Genomic DNA, 13133 nt, shown 5'->3' on the forward strand with positions numbered 1-13133 from the left:
TGCTGCGGTGCATTAGAGACCCCAGCCCTCAACCATGCAGCTCATGATTTCATATTTGTTGACTTGGTATGATGATTCACACTTCTCACACAGTTAATATGTGAATGTTTTACCTCTTGGAGCAGCAACCTGGTCATCTGTTCTATCTTCTCCCCCACAGCCCATCTGCTTTCTCTTATGAACAGCAGTACTGCTTATATATATCACATGCTGTCTTTGACAAAAATTCATTCATTTACTGACTACCAAAAACATCCAAGGCAAAATTATATAGTATATGCTGTGAGAAATACTTAAAAACCCACTAAATCATATAACATTTTACAATTAAAAAAAGTTTACAATGTGCCGTGGGTAGGAAATCATCAAGGAAGAGATAGGGTTCATTTGAGATGAACCCTAAGGTAGATGGAAGGATATTGACAGACAATTGAAAAGGAGGAGATTCATACATAGAGAGATGTGCAGTAGGTAAAGTTCATCCTTCTCTCTCCTACAGTATCCTCTTCTTCATCCCAAACTTGTTCCTACCTCATCTTCCTACTACCTACTCGAATGAATGTAAGCTTTATAAGGACAGGGATTTTTATCTATTTTGTTTAATTCTGTATTCAACACCAATAATGCTTGGCATATAAGAGATGTTCACCAAGTGTTATGAATTTTTGTCAAGTGAATAAACAGATGAATGAAAAGAGAGAATAACATGTGAGAATTGGAGTCTCTAAACTCTGTCTGCTTATTTTACCCCTCAAATATTGGCCAGTACAATTCATTATCAAACTTTTAAGTGGTTTTAAATTTCAGTTTATATTTTCTATTAATATTGATCTAGGATTTCATTAAATAATTTGAAAATTTGAAAATCATAAAATATTTCATCAAAGTATGAAGTTTTTAGTCAGTGTTGGTTCATTCTTTTGGTAACAGACCTTAAGGAAATGATTATAATTCAACTTTGCAAATAATTTCCAACTTGGTATGTTCTTTGCTGTCTTCATCTGTTGTGGTGGCTAGAACAAAACACCACAGACCAGGAAGCTTACAAACAACAAAAATGTCCTGTTCACAGTTCTGAAGGCTGTGAAATACCAAATCAAAGTGTCAGAGTGGTGTCTGGTGAGATTCCCTTCTGCATAGACAGCAACCTTTGTAGCGCAGAGTGGAAGAGTTGAGGTGTCTCAGGCCTCCTTCATCAGGCACTAACACCATTCGAGAGGCCTCTACTCCAGTGGCCTGATCACCTCCTAAAGGCTCCACTTCCTAGTACTATCGCCTGTGGGTTGGGGATTTCAACATAGGAATCTTGTGGGGGGACATGATCCCACCCACATTGTGCACATTTCAAAACAGAAACGATGACAGTTTTCAACTTACTCAGTGAACTTCATAATCTTGATCAGTAAAGCTTGAATATTCTCAGGGTTTATTTTTTTTTTTAAGTTTTTAAAAAAAATTTTTGTAGTTATAGGTGTACAGCATACCTTTATTTTATTTGTTTATTTTTACGTAGTGCTGAGGATTGAACCCAGTGTCTCACACATGCTAGACAAGTGCTCTGCCACTGAGCTATGGCCCTAGCCCCTCACATTTTATAATGCCTTCTATCACTAGTAAACTCAACCTTTTTTCCTCTTAAAGATTCCTCAGTCTGAGGAGATAGCCCAGTAATAGAGCACTTGCCTAGCAAGCTTGAGGCCCTGGGTTTCATCCCCAGCATCACAAAAAAGAAAAAAAAAATGATTCCTATTAGCTTATTGATTCATTCTTGAAACTGTAGAACAAAATTAACCATGAGACCAAAAAAAAAAAAGGACTGGCTTCATTTGCTATAATTTGAACAGATCTGGTGAACTGTTAACCTTAGGCATAAGACTAAAGAAAAAGACCCAACACTGGAGGGTTTTATTAATGAAAAAGAAAAGAAAAAATCCATCTAGTTTATTTAACAAAATTCACATAATAATTATACAGTTCCTTCTCTGTAAATGTCACTTGTTAAACTACTACCATCTTTCATAGACATGGATAAGTAGAAATATTTTAAATTATTTCTGATAAATACATTGCTACACTGCATCTGGCTTGGATAACACTTTTCTGGGTGGCATATGCTGGAGCCAATTCTGTGTCATGGTCAAGTCCTAGATCATGGTGTTCAAACTCTTTATCTCAAAATTTCTTTATCACCTGAAGAAGCACCTCATATTTTTCAGGGTCCTCCTCCATTTGCGTCCTGATCTGGTTGCTAAAGTGATGTGCTATGGACTCTTCCACCACTACAGTGCAGGCCATCATGCTTTCCTTACCCAGCAAGGGCTCAGCCCCCAGTGCAAAGCCCACCATGTTCCAAAAGGGTATGAGAATTGTCAGTCGGACCCTGAAAGCACCCATCAGCTCACTGAACTTTTTCAAATGGTCCTTTTCTTGATCCCACATTTTCTGAATGACTGATCCAACACTTGTCCTGCCCAGGATTACCATCTGGCCAGGATGGATATGGTTTGCTCCATTTTCGCCTGCAACATCCACCCAGATTATTTGATCCCTGGCTGTCTAACATCATCACTGAACTGTGAAACCTGACACTGATTTTCCACAAGCTGAGAGGGACCCCTGGGTGCTGGTGAGCAGACACCACAAAGAGGAAGCTGCCACCGCCCTATCAACTCATCTCCCAAATTGCAAGAGCAGACACCACTTAGCTTCCCAGGCAATTATGCTCTTGGCAGGGACTCTCAATTTATATTTTCAAAATTGTGAGATTGCACATATTTTGCACATCAAAGTATATATTTTGCAGCCATCATTTTAATTTAGACCAGAAGAGTTGTATTTCTTTTTTTTTTCTCTCTCTCTCTCTCTCTTTGGCTCCAGGCATTTTAAGGAAATCTCTGTTAGATTGTTGACTAACCACTGAAACAGTGGATCAGTCTTCACTGACCATGCATGACAATGAATGCAGTCTACAAAAAATAGTTTGAAATTAAATGAACAGATCACTACAGTCTTCAACAATTGACAACATCAAAACTCAGTAAAGGGTGAATATCTGATTTCCAAAGTTACTATGTTATAATTTTAAAATATTCAGTTTTCATCAAGAAATTAATTACAAGGCATACAAAGATACAGAAAAGTTTGGTTCACTCAAAAAAGCAAAATAATTTCATAGAAACTATCTTCCAGACACTGAATTTAGTAGACTTGGGGAAAAAAAAAAAAAAAAAGAAATCATAGACAAAGAACTAAAGGAAACCAGGAAAACAAACTATGAACAAAATGAGACTATCAATAAAGAGAAATTGTTAAAAAAAATGAACCAAATGGAAAACTTGGAAGCTGAAAAGTATAGTATTTCAATAGAGGAGTTCACCAGCAGATTTGAATATATATGAGAAATTAAATTTGAAAAATAGGACAACTGAAATTGTCCTGTACAAAGAGCAGAAATGATTAGTCACAATTTATCCAGTCCCTATTGGTAGACGCTTGCATTGTTTCTAATTTTTTCTTAATAATAACAATGTTGCAATGAATATCCCCCTATACATTGGACTTATGTGCATGAGTTACTTACCTTAGGGCAATGGCTCTTAACATCCCTCCACATACACAAAATATTCTGGTTTAATTTGTTTACCATGGGCTCTGGGTATCAGTATTTTTTTTTTTTTTTAATTCAGGTAATTGAGAACCACTCAGTTGGGTATAGGTGTAGATTTGGGATTACAAGGTCAGAAGCTAGGCATGTCTTCACTTTGTTAGTACTGATAAATTGCCTTCTAAAGTAGTTATCAATATACAATCCCAATAGCAACATACCTGAGTTCCTGTTTTCCTACATTCTTTTTTTTAATTTTTAATTTTTTTGGTTGTTGATGGACCTTTGTTTTACTCATTTATTTATATGCGGTGCTGAGGCTGGAAGCCAGCACGTGACACATGCTAGGTAAGTGCTCCACCGCTGAGCCACAACCCAGCCCTAAGCTACAACCCCAGTTCCCGGTTTCCCCACATTCTTATCAACATTTTGTTGTTTTCACTCTTTGCAATTCAGACAAGCTTAGAGTTGTATGCCATTTGTTTTCATTTGTATTTTACTGATTTTTTTAAAATGAAGTTGAGCCTCTTTTCCTATATTCATTGGTCTTTGAGGTTTCCTTTTCTGTGAATTGCCTGCTTTTACCTTTTGTCCATTTAAAAATTTTGTCATTTACCTTTTTCTTATCAATATGAAGGTATTCTTTGTATGTTCTGGATATTAATCCTTAATGCTTTGTTGGTAACAAATATCCTTTCCCAATTTATGATTTGTCTTTTTACTTCATATGTTATTTCCATCACGCAGAAGACTTCATTTTAAATGTGATCAAATTTAGCAATCTTTTCCTTTAAAGTTTGTGCCCTTTATTTTGTTTAATAAATGCTTTCCTAATTCTGATGTCATAAAGATGTTCTTCTATAATTTTGTCGTAGATTATTATAATAATAGCTCTAATGAATCACACCTTCATTTATCCATGCTCTTATCTGCATTGATTCTGGACTTGACTGAATAGACTCAATGACTTGCTTTGGACATCAGAAAATGTGATGTAACATGAGGCTGGAAAAGTGCTTGTGTACCGGAACTTGTGTCTTGGAACATAGCCACGTTCAAGGCTTGCCTGCTAGAGACATGTGACCTAACTTATGGGCAGCAACAACTGCCAGTAATATGAGTCTGAATTAGACTACCCTAATGTTGCTGATCCAGCCACGTGAAAGACCCCAGGTGACATCACCTAGCACAGCATGTATAGGCCCTCATTTAATCCCCAGTACCACAAACAAAGCAAAACAAAACAAAACAAAAAACCTTTCTTCTAAAGTTTTACTTTTCAGATTTGGCTTTATAATCTATCTTCAATTAATTTTTTAAAAAAATATTTTCTAGTTGTAGATGGACACAATATCTTTATTTATTATTTTTATGTGATGCTGAGGATCGAACCCAGTGCCTCATGCATGCAAGGCAAGCACTCTACTGCTGAGCTATAACCCCCACCCTTCAATTGATTTTTGAGTATGGTAAATAATAGGGGTCTTACTGAATATATTTTTTGTAAGCATCACCTAGTTGAACCCAACCTAAACTGCTGACCACAGAATTAAAAGTAAGTAAAATAATGGTTGTTTCAAACCACTCAGTTTTGGGGTTGTTTGTTACATAGCATAAGCAATATAATTTTTCCTTAAATAACCCTTCAGGTGGAAACCTTGAGCATGGTGGTGCTACTGGAGAGGCTGAGGCAGAAGGATCATAAGTTTTAGGCCAGCCTGGGCCATCTAGTGAAACCTTGTTTCAAAATAAAATTTTAACAAGGACTAAGGATGTAGCTTAGTGTTAGAGTGCTTGTGTAGCAGGTACAAGGTCCTGAGTTCTCTCCCAAGTTCCCTGAAAGGAAAGAAGGAAGGAAGGAAGGAAGGAAGGAAGGAAGGAAGGAAGGAAGGAAGGAAGGAAGGAAGGAAGGAAGGAAAAGGAAGATAAAGAAAAAAAGAAGCTCCAAAAACCTTTCTTCAAAAGTTTGCTTTTCAGATTTGAATTTATAATACATATTCAATTTACTTTTAGTGTGGTAAAATATAGGGGTGTCATTGAGTATAGTTTTCAAGAAGCTAACCTATTTTTTAAAAATGTTTTTATTAGTTGTTGATGAACCTTTATTTATTTATTTGTATGTGGTGCTGAGAATAGAACCCAGTGCCTCACACATGCTAGGCAAGTGCTCTATCACTGAGACACAATCCCAGTCCCCTAACCTATTTTTCTAGCATTATTTATTTAATAATCCATATATGTTTATTTGAAATGTTATCTTTATCATGTACCTAGTTCTAGTACATGTTGGTCTCTTTCTCAGCTCTCTCCTTTGTCCCATTAGCCTATTTAATTATCTCAGCACCAATACCACTTTCCTTATTACCAATTTAAAGTTTAAGTATCTGATAGGAAGCCTGTTTTATTTGCCTACTTAATATCTTATGGTTCCTCTAAGAGAGCTACAAGTCACCTTAGTGAATAGGCTGTTCTCTAAATTCAGATTTGACATAATACATTATTTTCAATTATAGAAAATTATCTCCACCTAGGACCAAAGCCTCATGAGAAAAAGGTAAGTAAAAAGATAGTGAAGACTTCTAGAGATTTGAGGTACTCAATAAGGCCAGGGGAAATTCTCAACTTTGACAGAGTTCATGACATCAAGTGTGTGTCCCCTGTTAGAGGCAGTGAGTTCTGCTGCTAAAGGAATTTCCAAGGGTTGAATGAAAGAAAGACTCAGAAACCTGAAACTTCAAAGACCTCAGAATAGGTACAGGCTCTGAGTGATGTGCCTGGCTCAGTCCTGGTTGCGTGTCTCTGTTCTGTTTTGGTCCCTCAGTGGTTGCTTTTATGGCTGCCATGACTGCTGTTGACAGTATTTGGCCCAGTAACAAGCACCCATAACTTGGTGCTTGTTTTGAGGCAGTGTTCTTCTCTCTTTGTAGCTTGACTATAGGTTATCCTCAGAGTTTCTTCAACTCTCCTAGATGTTTCCTATTATAGGTGGTGCATTCCTGATGCTGTCTCTGGAAAAGGGGAAGAAGACATTAGTTCCTAGGGTTCTTGCACCCTTTACACCTGTTCTACTCCCTCTTGGATGTTAGTTAACTGCCTGACTCCTTTGCCTGATTCCTCAGTATAGCATGAATCTGATTTTGGTCCTCCACATGTCTGGTTGGGTAAGTCTGCTCCACAGAAGTAATGTTCCCCATGTGCAGGTCCAAAGCCTAGTTTTGGGGAGAGGTCCAATTCATGTTCTCTAGTCCAATTTTCTGGAAATAGATACCATATCTTAATTCCCATCTGACTCCAAAGAACATTTCTGAATTATTTCAGCATTCAGCTGAAGAGAGGTAAAAAAGATGGGACACCTATCAGATCTCAACTGTTTTTAAAAACTGATCTGAGCTTCTCTTGACCAGTGTGTATTTCAACATATATGCAGCTCCCACTCTTCCCTTTCAATATTAGATCCCATTAATGATTGTGTTATTACATTATGTACATTATCTTAAATCTATAAGAACCTAATTATTGTCCTTATTTTACAGATGAAGTTTAGGGAAGATAATGACTTGCTCAGTTTCATAGACTGGTAAGTGGAAGAAATGGAATTTGAATACATATGGTTACAATTGCAAAAATTCTGCTGATAATAATTAAAGCTTAAAATAATAATAGCAGTAGTAGTACTGATAGTTTTGTTTAAACCACAGTAAAATAATTGTATAATCTAATAATAATAACATAATTTATTTTTGAAAAAATAAATAGGTGCATAATAACACTGCTACATATGTATGCTATGCTTTATGATAGCCCCAGCCTTACATTAAATTCATACATTAAAAAGGTCAGTGGAAAACCAGGTAAGATCTAAATGTTCTTTGATTCATGGTGATATAGAATATTTTTTAGGAGTAAGGAATTGTTTATGTGTTTATACAGTTGATCCAAGAAGTAAGCCACTGTGCCAGATAGTGCCAAAACCCTTTTCTGTTTTCTGGTCTTGGCATTCAGATGCTATTAAAAAAAAGAAGAAGAAAGAAAGAAATGCTCTCATTCTGCAGAGATTACTAACCTAAGGGTACTGGATATCTTCTACTTGCTCCTTTAAGTCCACCCTCCACCCTTTTACAGCCCACTCAGTGCCTCAGGAGGTTGACCCTGAGGAACTCATCCACAGGCTTCCTTTCCTTCTGGTTTCTGTCAGGGTTGAACTATGGTTCCAATTACCTGGAACCAGCAGGTAATTGGAGGGAGGAAGATGTTGGAAAGCGATTTGATCTATCCCTTCCAAGTAGTCCTTTCCACATAGCCCTGTCAGTCTCTGGCTCCTTCCCCTCATCCCTTTAGGCTTGGAAGTGGTACCATCTCCCTACCAGGCTTTTTCCAGCCCTGGGGCACTGCACTATGCTTGGTGGTATTTTTATCCATATCTTTGTAAATAGTTTGTTTATTAGACTCTCCTCAGATTATTCAATCTGAAAGCCACCTCTTTCCTACTGCAACCCTCACCAATAGACTGATCATGTCCCTGCCACATAGTGGCATCTTTTGTAGAAGAGAATAAGAGATGGAGGTGGGGAGGAGGGATGTGTCCAGGTGCCTTTGAGACCCTAATTCTAGTCCCCAAGGTCCTAATCTCTGCAGTTCTTCCTTCCATACTATGAATTACCTCATAGTGTGATAATTAGTTTATTTTTATTACTGTTAACTGTATTCTCCATGGCATGCCAGCAAGTAACAGGAGGCCCATTAATGTTTGAGTTGGGTTTTCTGTTACTTGCCATGAATTTTGTGATTTATGAAACTGCAAAGTCCAGAGAAAGGCTGTGCTTCAGGATTAATTGATTTACTAGCTTGACAGTGTCACCAGACTCTTGTTTGTCATGTAGTGTCAGTTTCATTCCCAGGCTGGCTTTCTATAGAGTTGTAGAAAGACATGTGCATGTACCTTCACATTTGGTGGGAGACAGTGTCTGCTAAGTGCTGTCAGAAAGTTCAGGAAGTTCCTTCCCAGAAACCTTCAGCAGAACTCTCTTTGCTTCTTATTGGCTGAAATAGTGTCACATGCCCATCCTTGAGCCAGTAGCCAAAGCCAGGAAATAAAATTGTGCTGATTTATGTTAATCTGAGCCAGGAGCTCTGCCTCTTGAGTCAGGAATGAGATTACCTTCTCCAAAAGCACTTGGGCTCCACAGTTTAGAAGCAGGGGGAGAATGATAATGAACAACAATTAGGGGAGCTACTAAGAGAAAAGGGAATTAATATTAAGGAGATAACCACAATATCTTCTATACCTTCCCAGCTGCAAAAGCCAATAGTCTATTTCCTGCTTAAACTATTTTATATTGTTTCCCTCTTGTCTAGGAAGATCTTGGTACTAGTCCTATCTCTGCCATTGACAGCTGTGTGACTTTGGGCATGGACAAAAGTCATCTCAGTCTTAGCTTCTGCTTCTGTAAAATTAAGATTATCTACCTGACAAGATTACTGGAGGCTCACATGGGATGAGATATTTTTTTAAAAACACCTTGTAACCCATATTAAACAAATGTCAGAATTTCTTTAACTTTTATTTTATTGTGGTGAGAACACTTAACATGAGATCCACTCTCTTAACAGATTTTTAAGTGCACAATATAGTATTGTTTTCTACAGGCACATAGCAGTGTTCTCATAATACCCTGGAGATCTTGTTGCTCTCTTCGGTGAACAAATTAAATATTCCCACCTGACTTAAAAATGCTAGATTGTTAACAACCTCCCTAAGGTTTATCCTCTCCCCTTTCCTTAGACTTTCCACTGAGCTAGTTAAGAGCCAGAGTTGGTTTGAATTAGAGGTTCTTCTCTAAAGCCCTCACAACCAAAATGTTTGGTTATTCTAGTCAGTCAGCCCAAAAGTACTTATTAAGCACTTTCAGGTGTCTCCTCCTGTGCAAGACACAAATATAACTATAACAAACAGTGTGAATTTTCACAGAGAAAGCAGACTTCTATGCATCTGGAGAGTAGTCAGGCATCAAATAGTCATTGTGTTACCTTCAAGCATTATACAAGCTCCCATCAATGTAAGGACTTTTCTGACTTGACTGTGATAGGAGTAAAGTATCAAGGAAGTGACGGTATGATTAGGAAATGTGTCAAGGTGGGTTTTATAAGTAGACCATAGAGAGCTTAGGAAACTTATGAATCTCTGTTCCCCTTTCTAGTCACCTGGAAATGAACACCCTACTGTGAGAAAATAGTAACTGGTTTCAGTTTAAAAAATGGCTTTTAGTAATCAGAATAATATGGAAATATGGGCAAAGATGCTTCCTCCCTGCAACCGCACAAAGTTGTTAATTACAGTGGATATCTTAGATGCTAAGGTTGTCATGGTTCTCACTGAGAAAACATTTCCCACATACTTCTCCTCTCTTTGCCCTGTCCTATTCTACATGCATTAGTGGATAAGGGAAGGAGGACTCAGGTTTATACATTTTGATAAAAGGCAACACACACACACATACACGCACACACATTCCTTTAATACCCACTGGCTTAAGAGCATGCATTTTGAGCACCAAGGGCTTCACTCTTCTCATCCAGTGTTTTCTCCCATAGTACCAGAGAAGCTTAAAGGGTAACTAACTTCTTGGTCCACAACATCAGAGCCAGCACATAAGCTTAAGTCCTGTGATTCTAAGTCCAGTTTCTTTCCCACTGTTCTATAGCTGCTTCACTCACTGTCAACATAAACCTCAACAGAGAGTATTTGGAAAATGTGTTCTATTATGTTTAGGGTATGATGATAGAACTACAAGATAAATAAAATATATACGTGCATATATATAAAGGTTCTTGGTTTTATTAGTATTTTTTATCCAGTTTGGGATATAGGACAGATCCACAAAGGATTTTTTAAAAGGAGCATGTGTTTAGTGCCTAATGAAACATTTAAACCAGTGAAGCATGACAAGTAATTTGTTGCTAATAATAAGGTAGCAAATTTTGCAAATGATTTGCCTTTAAAGCAGTTATAGGGATAATAAAGACTTTCTTGTTCACTTGCCTTTCAATAGAATTCTTTAACTGTGAGGAAAGGCATAGTATTAAGATGCCAGTTAGTTGGAGATTATAAATTGTGCATAAAAATAAATAATTTTACATGTAAAGCAAATCTATTAAGTTCTTTTCCCCTGTGGAGATGAGAAAAAGACTGAGAACAATAAATACATACACAGGACTTTGGATTTTCATGATATAGACAGTTATTAACAGTTGATGATTTTGGACATTTTTGTAGAGGCCATGAAGGTAAAGACACACCTTGATGTAAGTATAGTATTTAAACAGACTGTGGAGAGATTATGGGGAAGGGGAGTATGGCTTCACTCCAGGGCCTAGAAGTGGCAAGTAAAAAAGTGACATAGAGCAAGGAGGACTGACATTGGATGAATGATTACTACGAGACAGGAAGTTTGTTACATATTAACCTATTTCTTTTAATGCTCACAAGAACCTGGGATAATTAGGATTACTTTTTCAATTGTATAGATAAGGAAATTGATCTCAGGAATGAAAATGTAAATTGTCTTCAGTTAATTAGCTAGGAATTGAAGGAAACTAAATATCATCACAAATTCTTTTCAGTAGCTCCCATCAAGGCCACCATCTAGGGAAGTTGGTCTAGCTGGGAGGATAAGAGGCCAGTGGAAGGTTCCTTTTCAAGCCAGACATGTATGTGAGGTGATGGTGAACCTTCCAGCCCAGCTGACCCTCCAGCTTAATGTAGCCACATTAGCAACCACAGGAGAAGCCAGCAGATGAACTGCCCAGCCAGTCCACAAAATTGGGAGAAGAAATTACTATTGTTCTTAGCTGCTATACTATAGAGTGATTTGTTATTAGAGAACTCAAATGGACAGCTTTTGATGTTAGGTCTTCCTTGTTGCAAAGATAGTATTCTTTCCAAAACACATATTACTACTTTGTCACCTATAATAGAGCAATACTTGATAAGGTACTGTATTACTCTCCTTTGAATTGTTTTAACAATTACATTATTAGATCCATAGAATTGGGAAAACCCAAGTGTGTTTGGAAAACAGTAGACCTGCTAAGTATGATGGAAGGTTGTTGTAGAAGAAATAGTAGAAGGAAGAGTCTTACAGCATAGTGATTCAGAGTAAGAGCCAGGTTTGTCTCAGCTCCATCACTCAGCAGTTTTATGACATCAGGCGTCATAGAATTTCCCTGTTTTGGTATTGCCATCTGTTAAAAAGTAATAAGAATAGAAACTGCCTCAAAGGCTTGTAAATGAGGTAACACAAGTAAAAACTTAGAGCAGGAGCTGACTCATAGTGAGCACTCAAGACATGGTCACCAAGCAGATGGGCAGCCCAGCCTGCCATCAAGGTGAGGGAGACATCCCAAAGGCAGTATTTTATTCTGATAATGTGTTTGCCTATGACAGTAGCACAGATCTTCTAAAGATTTAAGTGTCTGATCAACTTATGCTGATGTACTACTGAATTTTTTTCATCTCTGTCAAAAGCAGGGAAAGCTTATATTATAATGATAGTGAGTATGAGTCCCTTTAGGATAATAAATCCTTAATATCTGCATTATGTGTTCACCTATAAAACATTTCAAATCTTTTTGTCATTTGATTACTACTGTTCAAATAATTAGGAACATGAAGTTAGAGTTCTAGTCATTGATTCAACAAATCGTTTTGCAGTATTTGTCATTGGCATCAGGCTGTTTGCTGGGTCATGGGGAAACAATGGTAAGAGGAAACAGAAATTGTCTCTGTTGTCACAGATTTTACAGAAGAGCAGAGAAGTGAGATGAAGTCAGCAGGTGATTACTATGGCATGAAGACCTTTTTATTGGGGTAAGTGTGGGGTACGACATGATGCCTCTAGGAAGTATTCCTGACTCAGGCAGGGGAGAGAAACCAAATGAAATGCATTTCACCTCTTGAAATAATGTGATCTAAATGGATACCCAAGAGACAAATAGGAGTTGGCCAGGATTGTGCCTGAAAATTTTGTAAGTTAGGACTAGCTCACTTAAATAGTGAGCTCACGCAGAGGAGCAGTGAAGAGAGTGCCACATCAGTGAGGTGTGATTTCTGGTATTGGAATTTCATTCCCGACGGCTGAGAATAAGACTATCTAGTTGACAATAACCCGGAGGTGAGTAATACAGTGAAAGTGATCAGAGAAGGCATCTCAGGAGGTTGACCTAGAGAGAAAAGAATGGGAAAAAGGTGAGATTGAGGGATTGTTCATCTCTTAGGTCATAAACATGCAGAAAAACAAAAGAAGCAGAATGGGAAAGTCAAGTTTCTATAACCTAGAATCTGATCTTGGTTTAACCATAAGTTCCTTTTTTATTATGTGATGTCAGATAAGGAATTTTCCTTCTCTGAGTCTCTGGTTTTTCCATCTATAAACTATGCGGGTTGAAGGAGACAAAAAGTGAACACCCATCCTGGGAGTCAGCAACACTAATACTCCAGCCACAGCCTGACCAGAGCATAAAGGAATGTAGG

General features: G+C 37.6%; 1 pseudogene; it reads right to left on the reverse strand.

Annotated features, from left to right (window-relative positions):
• Positions 1 to 2043: 2043 nt before the first annotated feature.
• On the reverse strand, positions 2044 to 7766 carry LOC124960755 (5-demethoxyubiquinone hydroxylase, mitochondrial-like; annotated as a pseudogene).
• Between the last annotated feature and the right edge of the window lie 5367 nt (positions 7767 to 13133).

This window comes from Sciurus carolinensis, chromosome 11 (genome assembly GCF_902686445.1).
Source record: "Sciurus carolinensis chromosome 11, mSciCar1.2, whole genome shotgun sequence".
Lineage (NCBI taxonomy): Eukaryota > Metazoa > Chordata > Mammalia > Rodentia > Sciuridae > Sciurus > Sciurus carolinensis.